The 12432-nt window shown below is 40.6% G+C and overlaps 1 protein-coding gene across 1 annotated transcript in view; it reads left to right on the top strand.

Annotated features, from left to right (window-relative positions):
* The first annotated feature begins 962 nt into the window (after positions 1-962).
* Positions 963-12432, top strand: part of Gucy1a1 (guanylate cyclase 1 soluble subunit alpha 1) — a 55005-nt gene continuing 43535 nt past the window's right edge. Inside the window, exon 1 of the mRNA XM_034500507.2 lies at positions 963-1219. The gene's annotated coding sequence lies outside the window, so the exon portion shown is untranslated. The remainder of the gene's footprint in view (positions 1220-12432) is intronic.

Here is a 12432-nt window from a genome sequence, read left to right as displayed (position 1 = left end):
CAGAAACATTTTATCTGTCAGAGTGATGCCCCTCCTCCTCTGAATGTTTCTATCATTTTATTGACTTTAAAACTGACAGGGCTGGTTCCTTTTCATTATGAGCTCTCCTTTTGTTTCCTTCTGGGTCTTATGTTTATGGTAGTCTGAGGATAGATTTTTTTTTTCTACTGACCCAAGAGAAGTTCATGAATTGATTTAGGAGTAAGAGAAGTTTATGAAATGACAGGAAAATGATAAGGATACCGAATCCATAACCAGGGAAGTAGCTAGGAGGTTTTGTGGGATCTGAAGGCTAAAATTTCCCTGGTTCCTATAGCTGTCTTGGCATTTCCGACTTATTCTGTTTCTGCCTACTCCTCTCCGTTCTTTAGGAACATTCTTATGGTTGTTTCCTATGTAGTAGGCAACACTGGAAGAAATCTTTTTCATATGTGGGGAGCCTCAGTGAGACCAGAGTCGATAATGAGTCAGGAAGTAGTTATGTCAAGAGAACTCGTTGTCTCAGCATTCTTGATCTTGAAGTATTGAAAAGACACCAAGAGTAACTGGACTGTGTGTGTGTGTGTGTGTGTGTGTGTGTGTGTGTGCATGTGTGCGTGTGTATGAAAGATGATTTAAAAAAATAAAAGAACAGTTATGCACACACACATGTATTAACAGCAAATAGGGCTGAGTGAAGTGAACCAAATCGAGCCAAGACCTTACTCAAAAGAAATAATATTTTTGTGACCACAAAATTACCTTGGAAAGAAGTAGATTAGCCTCAAACCTAAAAAACCAGGTCACCAAAGCCAACCCAGGAGAAAGAAACCTCTCCACAAGGGTTGGAGTTTCAAATTACAGAAACTACAGTGGTTCTCCACCAGCTTATACTAGAGAAAATGTTTTTGTTTTTAATGTGCCAACTTTTCCTAGAGTCTCTCCTTTGTTTTCTCTTCCTTGTCCTCTTCCCTGCTGTGTGTGTGTGTGTGTGTCCGGCTTTGGTGGTTTGGAGGATGGCGATTGGGCGGGGAGCACGATTCAGTTCTCTAGCTGAGCCTGGGAGGAGTGGGAGGGACTCGGAGCAGCGGGGTTTCTCACACACAGCCTTCCAAGCAGTCCTCCTCCAGTGCCTGCCAGCCGGACCCCAAGGCGAAGAGCAGCGGTGCACAGCCTGGGGAGCCAGCAGAGGGAAGACACCTGCGGCCGGATGCTCCTGGTCTCCCGTGACCGCATCATGGTGGGTTTCCTTAGCTGCTTGCATTTCTACTGTTTGGGGAGTGGAGAAGGGGGATGAGGCATGGAACGGAAACGTAGAAAGAAGTCCTGTGCAGTAGAGAAGAGACGGGCGAAAATTCTTTGGGTCACCACAGGGAAAAACAAAGGCGAGAAGTGAGTGTTTGCAGCATGGTGGGAACCCGCTCTGGGGGTCTTCCGTGGGTCCCGCCGCGCCTCTAGCGCAGGTTGACCAGAGTATGCGCCGGGTGGCCTTGAGTGCCCTGGGTGAACACACTGGGGACCGACAGGTGGGACTCCAGCGTCACCTCTAGGTCCATCGCCAGCGCCGCCGCCCTTCATCTGTGATTCAGTCGTGATCTGCAGGGTGTGTTTGGCAGCTCCAGGAGGTCGCGAACTGCGGTCCCTAGGTCTGGAAGCCACTGAGTAAATGATAGCTGTGCCCTCGCTGGCCAGGACTTCCAGGGCATAGGGCCCTCTGCCGAGGCTTGGCTAAATCCTTTCCCACACCCTCCTGGGATCTTGTTCATCCCTGGGAAACAAGATCACCGTTCCCACGCTGAGGAGAAGCCAGGAAGGGACTCCGGGAGGGATCGCAGGAAGGGTGCGAGAGCAGCTCTGTTGGGCTCTGTGGGCCCTCAATGGGGACGTGCAAGGCGTGGGCGACTGTCTCTTACTCCAGGCCGCCAACCCTGAGCATCTGGATGGTCTCCTTCATTCGGGAGCAATGCAGGGACGCTGGGACCTACAGAGTCCAGCTTGTGGCCCCCATGAGGGCTTTCCTCTCCTGAGGATGGATGAGCTGCTCAAAGCCCCAGAGTATGCAAACTGCAAAGTTCCAGCTGCTGCTGGGACCACAGCAAAGTGCCTGAATGCCCGGTGAGCCTGACTACCCCTAAGCAGTTCTCTGGTTATTGACTCATACATTGTAAGGCAATAGCCAGGCATCACAACATTCTCCTGGGCCTGAATGGACAGCCTGCCCCTGGTCCTCAGTGTTGTCTCTAAGTGACTTTTGTGTGAGGGGCTGCATCACAATGTGGTCACATGATTCCAGTGTTTGGGTTTCCTGAGTCTTTCTTTTGCTCTCTGGGATTCACAAAGTTGTTCCTTAGTTTTGCATTTAAAAATCTTCTTTTTACATCTTCTGAGGTAAATCAAATGGTTGTCCAGCTCTCTCACAGAAGTGATTGGATGCATCTTGGTTTCCAACATATTGCTCGGATTAAAGGAAGATAGATATTACCTACATTTAAATTTTCATAATGGTTTCTTATGAAACCGTTCCTTATCATCGGCCCCCACATAATTCTTGTCTATATTCAGACTAGCACCAGGACTAGTAGGAGTAGCGTTCACCTTTCTGTTGCATGCTCTTAAAGACACTTACAGATAAACAGTTCTGAATTTTTGTTCGTAATGAAAGAGCAATCTGCTGTTTTTTCTAGACTGGCGAGGTTTTCCCCCTTTAGAAAGGATCATGTCAGGTACTCTTTTATGCAGAGTGGCAGTAATCAAGGGTGGCGAAGGAGGATAACACAGCTCTAGAACTTTGCTTTTTTATCAATTATTAAGTGGTCTGGTCCATAGATTTATTTGAGGAGTCTTGTAGTCTCAGAAACTGTATCCAAATATCTGAGCTGTTACATTTTTAGGGAGATGGAATAAACTCCGCGGCAGTGCAGAGACATTTAGAACCCCGTAGCAAAATAACGATGGAAGTTAAAACCTGTAAGCCGAACACTTTCTGGTCCAAATCTTTGCCTGTGTGCACACTGTGTGGACACAGACTAGCAGAAGACTTCAAAAGTCGTGCTACAATACTTAAACATTTCAAATGCTGGTGAGGTGGTGGAGGGCGAGGTCTTTGTATAAACTACTTGGGGAAGTGTAAACTTGGGAAGCTACTGTGGACATCACAATGGAGGTTCCTCAAAATATCTAAAAATAGAAAGACCACACGATCGAGCTCTACTCCTTCAGGTATATACATGAGAGAGTTTGTGTCAGCCCACCACAGAGATAATTACTAGACCCTGGAGCCAAGATATGGAGCCAGTCTAGTGCCTAGCCACACGTGAATGGATAAAGACCATGCGGGATGCGTGCATGGTGGGTATTTACACATTTGCTCCTCTGTAGTGTAGAATAGAATTATGACATCTTCATGGAAATGAATGGAAGTGGACATCCATAAGACAGACAACAGACCATCTCAGATGCAGAATCTAGAGTTTCATATGCATATGAATTAAACGACTGTGAGAAGGGAGGGAGGGAGCCAAAGAGATGAGGAATTGAAAACCAAGAAGGACAACTGGATCTATAAAGATGTGAAAACACAAGGAGAAACCATTTTGGGGAAAGAAGAGACCCACAAATGGGAAGGGCAGGGGGCAACTCTGTACAATGTATAGTATACACATACATGTACACAAAAAGGTCATAATGAAATCCCCTGCTCTGTATCCTGAATAAACCAATAAAAAAGAAAATTCATATGAAATAGACTTATAAGTACACTATTAAACTTATCGCTTAGCAAGCTTAGTTCTGTGACATTTACATAATAGAAGTGTGTGGTGCCTCGATGGGTAGATTTTGATTCTACTTGCACAGTAAGATCTTCCCAGTTTATGACAGAAAATAGAAATACATTTTTTCTCACTGAAATATAAAGTAGTTTTGCTTGCTATGGTGTCTTGTAATGCATGACACGGAAACAGCCTCGTAAAGAGCCCATCACAGACGCTGAGGTAAAATACATGATTATCTTCCACCGTTTGAGCATGAGGAAGGAAATATGATTTATATCCAGCAATGGGAAACAGTTCACAGTACTTAATGCGGGTGTCTCATAACAATGGCTTATTAGGAAATCTTGTTTCAAGACATCCTGAAACTTTGTTTTAATGTGTAGACGTCCCTACAAGCTTAAGTGATGACACCAAATTATGCTGTTATGAGTAATAAATCAGTAGAATACTTAGAGGATTAGAATTTCAATAAGTTGTCACGGATTGGATATTTTCAGACTTAAGACACCTCTTTTACTGAACAGTTGAAACCATGTAACACTGGATTGTGTCCGAAACCATGAAAGAAACATGAATTCTCTTATTTCCTTTTGCTAGTTCTAGTTACTGTGTGGCTGGGGGAGGGGAGAATATTGATTTTGTCTATAAGTTAATTTAAGATAGCATGGTATGTTCTCCCAAGTCTCTAGTGAATCTTTAAGAAATAAACACCAAATTAGCTTTAAGAATGAGTCTCCTTAAGTGACAGGAAATAGGAAGTTAGAGTAATATTTGGAAAAAAAATCTGTTATTGATGGGGGGCAGGTGGAATTGTAGTAAATGGTGTGTTAGAATTACTTTCAATGTCAGATGCATAGGGAAATTGTTTGTTTTTCCTTTGCTCTGGTAGGATATCCAACTTTTACGGAACTATTTTTATGTCACGTGATTAGAACTATTTACCCGAGAGACTTTCCTTAGTCATCCTATTTAGTATGTTTCTGCACATTTGTGGAAGGGATTGTCTCTCATTCTAGGCGTCCATAATGACAGTGACTGTTCTTTCCAGGCTGTCTAGGTCAGCCTCTGTTGAATATCTGGGCAGTAGTTTCTTTAGCTGTCACCCTCTTACCATGTCACAAGAGCTTTTAGCAACCTTGAGTTCCTTTGTTGAACCTGTACATTTTGGAATCGTTCAATTTAGTGGAGGCTGGGTTGCTTTCTTGTCCATCCTGCATGCTAGCTGATTCCACGTTTTCTTTACAATTTCTATTTTCACTTGTCTATTTTGTGGGTGTGTGCATGTACATAGGCATGTGCATGTATGGGCATGTTCATAACATGGCATGCATGTGGAAGCCAGAGGATACCCTTCAGGTCGTCTCCTACTATGTGAATCCAGGGATCAAACTCACAATCTCAGCTGTTGCATCAAGAACCTTTGCCTACTGAGCCATCTCATGAGCTTTCTTATTCTTTTATCTTTCTTCAGAATATTTCAGAAATACTTTATATGTATATATATATATGTGTGTGTGTGTTTATATAAATAAATATATGTATATATACACATATGTATATTTTATTTTATTTTATTTTATTTTTTCTTTATTTATTTTCTTTTTTATTAGCTGTTAGTCTAGGTCAGCAGGCTTTCACTTCCTCTAGCTTGTGCCTGTGGTTCCTAAGCTTCCTTGACTGGCATGCTTTTTATCTAATATTAATGTTTTGTTAAAATAGACCTTTCTTTTTATAAAATGGAAGCTAGCTCTGACTCACTTACCAACTACTCCTCCATAGTAAGGATTAGCAAGAAGTCAACAAGAGATGATAGTTGAAAGGAAGGTAGGTAAACTCCCACTTTCAACCTACGGCCACCTTAGCTTTGTTACCCTTTCCATTTTGCTACATAACACTGAACATATCTGTTTCAATATCTGCATCTCTGGCCAATCCCAGCTCTCTATCACTGGATTCAGAAAAGCTTGCATGGCACACAGTAGGTATCTAATGAGCTACGATTTGCTGGTACTGAGTTAAGGTGTTTTGTGTCTCATGCCTAAGGTTATATTATTCAAGAACACCATGCAGAGCACAGTACTTGTTTTGGGAGCACTTGGGTAGATTGTTATGAGCATGACCATGCTGGTTTCCTTCTGTGCTTTTATTATAGGCTGCTCTGCATGTTCAGAACCACCTGATTTATCATTTCTGTCACCAGTTGCACTTTCAGCCATCGTGCTTGTTACTCGTCTCTGCTGTCACCGTGCATTGACCTTCTGAGCCTTTCCTCTTCCTTATAATCCAGACTCACAGAGGATTTACACGCTGCTTCCCAGTTTTCCTGGTCAGGGCTTCACTCAGCATCTACTAATGTGACTATATTTAGCCTTGACCTTAACCTCCTCTACCCTCTTAAAGGACCATTAAGTTCAGAGTCTCCCGTGGTTCTCACCATTTTAAGCCTCAACTAAATAATCTTTAGAGATCCATAGTTTTTTTTTTTTTTTTTTTTTTTTTTTTTTTTTTTTGAGCAAATCCTCCTGTCCTTCCAAAAGCTTTACTAACTTAAAACTTTTTATTATCTTTCTTTCCCATTTCTTCTTCTTCTTTTTTTAAAGGTTTCCTATTTTTACCAACACATATTAGACTCCAATTCCAACTTTGCTCCACTCCCAAATCTTTCCCAAAAGACCCAACATACTCTGTCAACTTCCGTCAAATGTCTGTTTTCAGGCCTTCCTTGCTGTGGATGCAGCTAGAGAAGTAATTCAGCTGCCTCTATTGTTAGACCACCAACTAACCTGCTTTGCCTGTAAATCCGTGGATACTTAATGGGGATCATTGATTTTTTTTTTAAATGTTGACAAGGCTTTGAAGTTAGATTTTCTTCTTAATTTATTCTGTACCTATTATCTATACACAGTATACATTCTAGACTTTTATCATTTTTCTTAGTCTATTCAGAAAACCCTCAGCCTTGTTTCTTAGCAAGTGATTATATCTCCTAATTTCAGTTAGAAATATTGAGGTCACTTTTGACAAATTATTATAAGGCTCCTTTGAGTTGGTCTTTGTTTGGTAGGCCAGTTTTGAACATAAAGACTCTTTTCTTGCACCAAATGACACATTATTAATTTTTAGTATTTCTTTACTTTTGCCTTTTGAGGAAAATTCTTTTACACATAACAACTCTTGTAATTTCTTAGATAGTATTCAGTGATTTCCATTCATTCATATTGATGGGGGGCGGGAATCATCATTATAGAGAAATTTCTCCTTTGAATGAACTTTTGGCTTCGCAGTAAGTGTGGTTCTCACAGCTGAGCACACACACACACACACACACACACACACACACACGCACACACGTGAAGATTGTGGTAATGCTGTCAGTGCACTGGTTCATCTCCACAGGATGCTGTACTGTAAGTCCATGTATCTGTCTCCATTTCTCTTTCCTTTCCTTTCTTCCTTCCTCTATTTTTCCTTTGTTTCTCTCTCTCATATTTCATTTCACATTCTTACTATAGTACTGATTCTCACATCTCTTTTGCATATTCTTTTACGAATACATTATACTTTCCCCCAATTTTATGTCTGGCTGCTTGATTTGGCCTCACTATGGCCTTGAACTCTCAATGCTCCTGCTTCGAAATACCCAGGGCTTGTATTAAAGGTGGGTTGCTACTATACCTGGTTTAATTTAAGAATGAAACAACATACTTAGCAGCTGGAATATCATATTTCTGAATTTCAGTTAGAACGATTGAGGTTACTTTTGACAAATTATTGTAAGGCTCATTTAAGCGGGTTTTCCTTTGATAGGTCAAAAGAAATGCTAGAGTCTCTTTGTATTCCAATTTGATAATAAAGATTGAACATTTTTTTTCTCCATAGAGGCATTAACAGACTTTATCAGTATATAGTTTATCCAACTAACTATAGAATTAAGAGTAGGAAGGACCATTAACATGGTCCTAGACCCTTCTTCCTGTTTCAGGGTCATCATTGAGTTGATCTTCTTTCAAGGCAATCTTACAGGTTACTTTCTTTTCATAGAGTATGTATTCTTTGAATGATCTAAGAGTTTACAAGGATGGACAAACCTGATCATATTTCTGGCTGGAATCTGTTTCCATTTTTAGCAGAATTGATAATAAGTAACTTTATCAAAAAACCAAAAGCAGTAACACTGGGTTCAATTAGAATGACCTGTTAACAACATGTCACATTTTAGTGCTTCAATAGTATGTTTTTAAGAATTGTTTTGGAATCACACCTAGTGTTAATGTTGAGCTCTCTGGGTCAGAATCTGTTAAATACTCTATTTTGAAAGTACAGGCCCTGGCTGGATTCCTTGTTCTCTGCTACTTTGTTCTTGTTTTCTCCATGTTTTCCTTCCTCCTTCTCCCCTTTCCTATATTGAGACATGACTTTCTGATATAGTGCGCTATATCAGAACTAGTGACTTGCAAGTCATGATCCCCCTGCCTCAGATTCCGGTGTTATGATCACACTTGCCCTGATCCAAATGCACCACCATTGTATTTTTAAAAATACATTGACAATTTCATTATCAATGTATCAGATATATGGACAATTTCATTATCTTACCCACAAATCCTGTTGGTACTCTCTAGTGTAATTTTTTTTTCCTTTTCTTTGGACTTAAACTCGCTTAGAAGGTTTTATCACATTGTATAACCCAAATACTATATTTCTTATTCTACCTTTTGTCTCAATATTAACAGCCGTGACATGGAGTCTAGAGTCACACAGACTGTCTGAGGATGTGGGACCATTTGACCTTCTTTGTCTCCTTGAAGGCAGAACACTTTTCCCACATCTAATAAAAATGTCAGCATCACTGCTTTGTCTAGCCATCAGTAACAGGAATCAAAAGACAATTTTTGTTATTGTAAGTTTTAAAAGCTTCGTTTCGGTTCATGCTTTGTAATTTATGGTGCCCTTCTTGGAGGACCAGCCGCTCTTTTGTTCTTCGCTCAATAAAGTTTATTACAGATTATACTTGTCACTGGGGAGGCACAACCACGTTGATGACACAGTCCTTGATTGGAAGGAATTTAAAGTCTGCAAATGGCAGCTAGCAAAAGCAAGAAATAGTCTCCAAATTATACATGTCAGCCCTTAGCGAGCAACCTGATATGTACGTGACAGTTTTAATGGGTTCTAAAGAACTGAGAAAGGAGACAGCTCTGCACTGGAAAAACTGAGGAACAAATTCCAAGGACAAACCAGGACAAGGCCAGGGGATTGGGTTCCACAGGACCCACAGGGCTTATATTTTAGAGTACTGGGGTGTGCCAGGCCGAGGACTAGGCAAAAGGCACTACGGGGAGCAGGCGAGTGGGCATGATCAAGGTATCATAGCAGGTATCATAAGGTAGCAGGGGAGTAGCACAGACAATTTGCAAATCACAGCTTATTTTTTTTGAAACAAGGTCTGACTAACGTAGCCCTAGCTCATGCCTCAGTTCTTAGAGTAGCTACAACTGTGCCCCACTGCCTGGGAGAAGCCCATCGTTACTAGAAAGCATTGCTGCTTACTCTGCTCTGGTGTTTATGCTTCTTCGTGCTCTACTATTGGAAGAGCCACAGAGACTTGTGCTTTACAGATTCAGCTTTCCTGTTGTCCGGTTCTGAATTGAATGTCTCCTTACACGTTTTCACAACACCCTGTACTTTTCCTGTCCATTCTCTTACGATATTATAATTGTATTTGGAATCGTCTTTTCCCCATTAGGATGGTTTGGGTAGGGGATGTTAACCTAAGTCCCCATTTTGTGCACAGACACTTAGGAGAAGTGCTGAATGTCTTATAAGCACAGAGTAAAATGTGTGCCATGATTTAGCCTACTTGGAGCCACGAGATTATCTCAGAGTACTGTTTGTGCAAGGCACTTAAGATAAGGGATTAGATCATAAGACCAGGATGCTAGGCAGAGTATTTGCTTCATTAGGTCATGTTGAACTGGGCTATGCTTTTTTAAAGTTGGGGGATGGGTGTTAAGGTATGCATATCAGTTTTGACTACACATTCATAATTCATTTCTACTCTTCACTGTTCTAAATTACTTTGGGAATTCATCATAATATTATCTGGTATCTTTACATTCTGTTTCAGTTCTCTTACCATTCTGTAAGAAATGGTCATAGATTGCAAATCTTTCATCCATGAAGGATTCCAAAGATCCCTAAGTACAAATACCATCATGCTGGGACTAAGTGGTGGGGAGGCAAACATTCAAGCCTTGCCTGATGTTGTGTGTCTTCATAATAGTAAAATCCTCAACTTGAATTCTGAATGATTGCATCAGGATGTTTACTTTTCTAGTCTAAATACACACACACACACACACACACACACAAATTGTTAGCTGCTTAGTCTCAGTTGTCAGTCATTAAAAATGCAGCTTCAGAAATGCTTTCTTAGAAGCAGTTAAATACATAGTAGTCTTCTTACCTTTGGTTTTGATTTCTGTAGTTCTGATTTCTAAAAAATATTAAATAGAATATTCCAGAAATAAACAATCCTTAAGTTTTCTATGACTTCTATGGCAGTTTATCATTATAGATTTTATTATAACATGTTTCCTATCTCTTGCTCTATTCAATTTAGAAATTGAATGTTATCATAGATATGTATGTATACATAGTAAAAAAAAATAACAGCATGTAAAAATTTTGTCTGAGAGTATTGACGATTTCAGGAATCTGAGAAATCTCTTAAACTGTTTCCCTATCAATCAATGGGATTAGAATACTGAGTTCATATAGCATTGACCAAGGAATTTCAATATTTCATTTGCAGAGGTAATCTATGTAGTTGTGTATTTGTTATGAAGCATCATAAAAGTATCTGCTTGTATAAAGTATTTAGAAGGTTGTACACATGGCAGGGAAGGAGATTTGGATAGATGCAATAAAGTCATGATAAAATTTAAGTCTGCCTACACAGTGTCCCTTTTGTTCTATTCTCACTGGAGATGGAACATCACTAAGTTGCCCAGGCTAGCCTCCAATCCACTCTATAACTCAAGCTGGCTTAAACTCAAGCCTGTGTTTCTCAAGCACTAGAACATTCCACTGTAACTAACTTAAAACAATATATTTTTATACCAGATTGGCTGTATACATTTGTAAGTGTGATTGGCATAGAGTAGGATTCTTTAAGACATTTCAAAATGTCTTGAAAGATTGGCCATAACTAATTATAGGTGGCATGCCTCCTTGCCCACATGGATGCCAAGTAGTAATTGAATGTGGCACAGGATCTATTTCTGAGTCTTTTTTTAGTGAATGGCTTTAGAGTAATTCTAATGCCCTAGATGTGCTGCCCTACGTTAAACATTGTAGTGTCTGGGCGAGAGTGGTGGTATTTCCTGATAGAGTTTGCATCTTACTTGAAAAGCAACCCATCCTAACTGAAGCCCCTGGATCTTCTTTTCCCCATCCTCCTCCATCATAAGGTTATGTGTTCCATTTGGCTTCAACCTCTTACTGCCTTCAGCTCACTTGTAGGCATGGCCAAGAGCAAGTCCAGACATTGGGGTTGCTCCCCTTCACCCAGTTTCTGTACCCCTTAGCCTTAGCTTCCTTTGGATTGATGTTGTCTTTGTGAATGTGCCTCCAGGCTTCCACAGGAAAACTTTTATCCAGCACTTCTTTGCTTGCCTTGGAGCAATTACAATCAAGAACATGACATGTGGTCAAAGACTGCTAAAATTAAAGGAAAGTTAATGAACAAAAATAAATGAACTATCCAGCATGTGGGGGCATAGGAAGAAAGGCAGGCCCAGATAGGGTGTGTGGGGAAACAACGCAATGCGCACACAGGAGGAAGGCAGTCAGAAAAATAACTTTATTTTGGTGCTGCCTAGCAATTGTCTTCGTTATTGGGAATGGCTAGGACATTGTTCCTCACCAGCAGTTTGAAGGTTTGATTATCTGAAACCAGAATACGCCAGATTAGGTACTTCTATGATATCATGGAAGGTGTTTTAATTCATAGTAGAAATTATTAGCTGCTGTTTCCTAGTCAAGTTTCACACAGTATATTTTATATGGCTATAGTTTCATGAACCCTCCTTGATAAATGACACTTGGTTCAAAGGAACACAAATCTCAACATGCCACGCATTTAGCACCAGGTTAAATGGAATTAAAGTCCACCTGCTCAAAAGGTTAAGCTGCTAAGGCCACACTGCTATCCCCGCTGGCTTGCCTTGTTTGTTCTCTTTCTTCAAACCAATTTCCTCAGCTGTGTGTTTTAATCACATCTTTCTTTCTTTCTACGTCTCTGTATTTGGCCCACTTCAAATATTTTATGCTGGAAAATCTTCTCTTGATTTCTCTACTCCCCTGTCTCCTACTTGTATTACATAAGCCCATAAGCTCTGCTCACGGATGCTTTCAGAAAGAGATCTCCAATGTGACATGAACGTGTTGATGCAAGCTTCTGATGTCACCATCACAACCTGTCATGACATAACTTGGGCTGAATCTGTGTGGCCTCAATCTCTATACGCAACCTTTGCCTTACGGGTATGGTCCAGGGTTTTGGTCTAAATTTCTAAAACTCAGTTCCCAAGAATGTAACAATGGCTGACTGACAAGTATTGGTGAGGCCTGTGGATGACTGAACAAATGGGTAATAATGAAAGAATGTATGATTGAT

Source organism: Arvicanthis niloticus, chromosome 4 (genome assembly GCF_011762505.2).
Source record: "Arvicanthis niloticus isolate mArvNil1 chromosome 4, mArvNil1.pat.X, whole genome shotgun sequence".
Taxonomy (NCBI): domain Eukaryota; kingdom Metazoa; phylum Chordata; class Mammalia; order Rodentia; family Muridae; genus Arvicanthis; species Arvicanthis niloticus.
The sequence above is the reverse complement of the archived record's forward strand: the minus strand, read 5'-3'. Positions and strand labels throughout refer to the sequence as shown.